This window comes from Cebus imitator, unplaced genomic scaffold (genome assembly GCF_001604975.1).
Source record: "Cebus imitator isolate Cc_AM_T3 unplaced genomic scaffold, Cebus_imitator-1.0 Scaffold65, whole genome shotgun sequence".
NCBI classification, from domain to species: domain Eukaryota; kingdom Metazoa; phylum Chordata; class Mammalia; order Primates; family Cebidae; genus Cebus; species Cebus imitator.
Window position 1 is genome coordinate 6182414 of NW_016107380.1, and position 5246 is coordinate 6187659.

The window sequence follows — 5246 nt, forward strand, 5'->3', positions numbered from 1 at the left end:
ATCCTCCCACCACAGCCTCCCAAGTAGCTGGGACTGCAGTCATGCACCACCATGTCCAGCTAATTTTTTGTATTTTTTTGTAGAGTCAGTGTTTTGCTGTGTTGCCCAAGCTGGTCTCAAACTCCTGAGCTCAAACAATCCTCCCACCTTGGCCTCCTAAAGTCCTTGGATTACAGGCATGAGCCGTCACACCTGGACCCCTATTCTAGTTTTAAGGATGAGAAAGTCAAGGCCCCGAGACTGAGTAACTTTCCCAAAATCACACAGCTATTTTAAAGGGCAAGGCTAAGTTTCACACTCATGCAGCCCCTCTTCACTATCCATGCTCTTAACTGCTCCAGTAAACTGCCTCTGGGGATAAAGTGATGAGGGAGAACTTCCCTGTTCTCATTCTAGGAAGAGATAGAAAGTGAGCAGGTGAACAATAAATAAATTGTAAAGACAGCAATGAAAGATATGAAGAAAGCCAAACAGCATGACAACTTCAGTTTAACTTGGTTGATTAAATTTAGTGATGGAAGTCAGGGAGGGCTCCACTGAGGGGCGACACTGAGCTATGACCTAAAGGACAAATGGAGGTCAGAGAAATCCAGGCTGTGGGAACCAGCATAGATGGGTTTAGCTGCGGGAGATGTGTGATAGTTAATTTTATGGTGTTTAAACACTATATTGATGTTGCTGTGAAAGTATTTTGCAGACGTGATCAATGTTTGCAATCAGTTGACTTTCAGTATGGGAGATGGTTACTCCCAACAATATGGGTGGATCCCATCCAATCAGTTGAAAGCCATAAGAGCAAAATCTGATGGTTCCTAGAGAAGGAGTTCTGCCTCTAGACTGCAGCAGAAATCCTGCCCGAGTTACCCGCCCGTCGGCCGGCCTTGCAGATTTCAGATGTACCAGTCCCCACAATCACATGAACACATTTCTTAAAATAAATATCTCTCTCTTCTTCTTTCTCCTTATATGTCCTGACTGATACAGGATGATCAGTACAGAAAGACTCAACCCCTGCCCTCACAAAGCTTCCTAATACAGAAGGAAATCAACGTTGAAACAACTGATTATATAATGCAGAATTTAATTCCAAAGGCAGAGACCGTCTCTTTATTCTTTCTGTATCTCCTTAAGTGCTGGGATCAGGCCTGAACAATAGAGGCACAGGGAAAATGTTTGCTGACCAAGGGAATGATATTTGATATCAGGAGAAGAAGTTTCCAGAGTTAGTTCTGCCCCAACACAGCTATGTAACCTGGGTTGACATGCTTAATTCTTCTGAGCCTGTTTCCTTCTCTGTGCAATGAGAGCATTGAAATAAATGTTCTTAAGGTTCTGTTTTCAAATCACCTGTGATTCTTTGAGAGCAAGTTGAAGACAGATAAGGATAAATGAGTAGCTACCAATCTACTGATGAGAGCAGCAAATCTCAGAAATACAACTCTGCAAGATGATTTTTGTGGTCATTTGACATATGAAAGATTGCCAGAATTTGTTTCTTGCCCCCTTTCCCTTGAGACCCACTGTACTAGTTTCTGTACTGGCACTTGTACTAGCTGCTGTACAGAGTGTCACACACTGGGTGGCTTTAAAAAAAACCATAAATTTATTTTCTCATGGCTCTGGAAACTAGAAATGTAAAACCACGATATGGGCAGGGCAGTGATTTCTTCAAAGGCTTCAGGGAAGAATTTGAATCCTTCCTTGTTTTGTCCAGTTTGTGGTGGCTTCAGGTATTCCATGCTTAATGGGAGGGCTACTTCAATCTCTGTCCCCATCTTCACATGGCTTTCTTTGTGTCGCTATGTACAAATTTCTCTCTTCTTTTAGGGATACCAGTCATTGATTTAGGGCTCACTCTAATGCAGTGTGACCTCATCTTAACTTGATTACATCTGCAAACACCTTATTTCCAAATAAAATTACATTCACAGGACCTAGGTAGAAACAAATTCTGAAGGAGGACACTATTTGTTTAGTCTTTTTGTGCTGCTATACCAAATATTTGAGTACAGTTAATTTTTAAAGAACAAAAATTTATTTCTCAGTTCTGGAGGCTGAGAAGTCCAAGATCAAGGTTATAGTATTTGGTGTCTGGTGAGGGCCCGGTCTCCGCTTTCAAGATGGTGCCTTGTTGTTGAGTTCTCTAGAGGAGATGAACACTGTGTCTTCATATGGCAAAAGGGATGAATGGGCAAAAAGGGACCTAAGTCAGTTCCCTCCAGTCCTTTCACAAAGTCCGAATCCATTCACAAGGGCACAGCCCTCATGCCTTAATCCCTTCCCAAAAGGCCCCATTCACAATACCACCACAATGAGGATCAAGTTTAAACTTGAATTTTGGAGGGGACCCCTTAAAATACCCCATAGCACTACTCAACTCAGTACACTCACCCTGCCATCATTTCGCCTCCTGGGCAGGCCCAGCCATGCTCCACTAACTGCTCAGAAAGGGAAGACCTGGAAGAGAACTTGAGCGGAAGACTCTCAATTCAAGTTCTCTTCCAGATCTTCCCTTGCTGGGAGAGAGCACAGAACATAGTTTCATTCTGCCCTGATCATAGGCCCTTTAATATTTCCATGGACTGGTCTGCCTCATTTTCTGTGAACTGACTTCTATATACTCTTGCTTGTTCCAGATAAAAGCTTGCTTGCTTGCTTATTTATTTGAGTGGGTAAGTGGGAAGGGGTGATGAAAAAGATGAGGAGAGAGGTAAACAAGGGAGGTAAAAACATTAATACTCCTTAGGTATGAACACGTGAGCAGCAGTTATCACCTGCCCTTGAGATACGAAAGGATTAGAGAAAAACTTTGACAATTAAATGCCTGACTGACATCTCTTTAGTTTCACTCTAAATCTAATTCTTATGAAAATTGCAAAGCTGCTCAATACAGAGTGTTTTATACTTTCAGAATGTGTAAAATTAGATTTTTTTGTCTCTCTTTAAAATAAATGTTAGAGAAAAAAATCGAATGTTTTTTCCCATTGCAAAATGAAAACTTGCCATTTCTCTGTATTTGTATATTTTAATCTTTCTCAGAGTTTCAGCTTTTTTTTTTTTTTTTTTCCTTTTTAAGAAAGAGTCTCATTCTGTCATTCTGTCACCCAGGCTGGACTGCAATAGCATGATCTCAGCTCACTGCAACCTCTGCCTCCCAGGTTCAAGTGATTCTCCTGCCTCAGCCTCCCTAGTAGCTGGGATTACAGGCGCCCACCACCACGCCCGACTAATTTTTGTATTTTTAGTAGAGATGGGGTTTCACCATTTTGGCCAGGCTGGTATTGAACTCCTGACCTTGTGACCCACACACCTCAGCCTCCCAAAATGCTAGGATTATAGGCATGAGCCACCGCACCTGGCCTACAGAGTTTCACTATTATAAATCAGCTAGAATAAACAATTGTGTATATATAGATTTTTGAAATATATCCAGTGCTATTTTCTTATCTATTTGTTTAAAATTGTATTTCTTTGACAGCAAAGAGGAATGATTTTGAGGAGTATGTTGCTATGAAGTAGATTCTGTCCTAGATTCCAGAGGAAAAAGTATTGACAGAATTCCTGGCCGCATGGAAGTTAGATTATCAAAAAAGTATTTCCTCTTGTCCTCCTCTGGGAATTATAGATGTATATTTTTTACTGAATTATTGGTTGGAACCCTAGTATTTTACTAATTAATTTATGAAATGTCAATGTAAAAGGTGTTAAATCTTTAAAATATCTTTCTTTCTTTTTTTTTTGAGATGGAGTCTCATTCTGTTGCCCAGACTGGAATGCAATGGCATGATCTCGGCTCATTGCAACCTCTGCCTCCTGGGTTCAAACAATTCTCCTGTCTGAGCCTCCTAAGTAGCTGGCATGCACCACCACACCCAGCTAATTTTTGTATTTTTAGTAGATACAGGGTTTCACCATGTTGGCCAGGCTGGTCTTGAACTCCTGACCTTGGGTGATCCACCCACCTCGGCCTTCCAAAGTGCTGGGAGTACAGGCATGAGCCACCGCAATCAGCCTGGCCTAAAAATATCTTTTTTAGTTTGTTCTTGTCTTTTAATTTTGGTTATTTTGTTTAATGCATAGAGAACTTATATGTAGTTATATATGTTACATATAGTTATATTTATATGTAGTTTTATGTGTTTTATATATAGTTATAGTTGTATGTAGTTATATATGATAAATATAGTTATGGATGTTATATATATAGTCATATATAATTGTATATGTTATGTATAGTCATGGTTATGTGAGTTATATCCATGAATTCCTTTAATTCTGATTACTTCCATGCTTTTCACAAGGGCTCCTGTATCCAAATAAATATTAGTTGATCTTTTATATTAGTAATTATATAATGTGACTCCATTACAAATACTATCATTAACCGAGACCAAACTTACCTTTAAAAAATTATTATATTTCATCCTTAAGACACTCTCTTGCTGTAACTATAACACTTCTTTCCATTTTTGTGAATGATCAACAGGACAAATGATGCTTAGAGTAGCAATTATCTTGCCCAAATTTAAACAGCCTCAGATCAGATTTAAGCTACAGTGCCTCCACCTGGGAATTATTAATGAGGATGGTGCAGGGTGACAATCAAAACCGACTTTTTCCCTAGATAGCTAAACTGCATTCCTCAAAATGATGTATTGATTTTCCCTTCCCTTTCCCATTGATTAAGGATGTCTCTATAACCTATTAAACATTTATATGTAGTAAGAACTTTCTTGTATGTAGTTAAGGGCTTTTTTTACATCTAAACACATTGTGCTCCTTCTGCTTTGTTTTGTTTTGCTTTGTTTGGGAATGCGGGAATAAGAAATATGTTTAAACATATAAATTTCCTACTTTCTTTTTCAACCCCCTCATTTAGAGACCATTAAATAAACTTCTAAGTATAGTAGATTCATGCAGGCTTAACGTTTTAGAAAGAAAACAAATGAACATTTTAGGTTAATTTTGTTGCCTCCTTCCTTCAGAGATGGTTTTGGACTAAAAAGGTACTGTTGAGCTCTTTAATTTTAAACCAATTTCTGACCCAACCTAGAAATATCTTGAAAGTTAGGTGTTCGCTGGAAGGCATTTTACCAGAGTCTGAGAGAAGAGTTAAGACTCACTCTGATTTCTGCCCTTTCTCAAACAGAGTTTGTTGAACTTGAGGCAGCTTTATGCAGATGAATAGTGTAAATGACTCAATTGTGTCCCCTGGTTCAAGCCCCACCGTTTTCTTAGCCCCATTA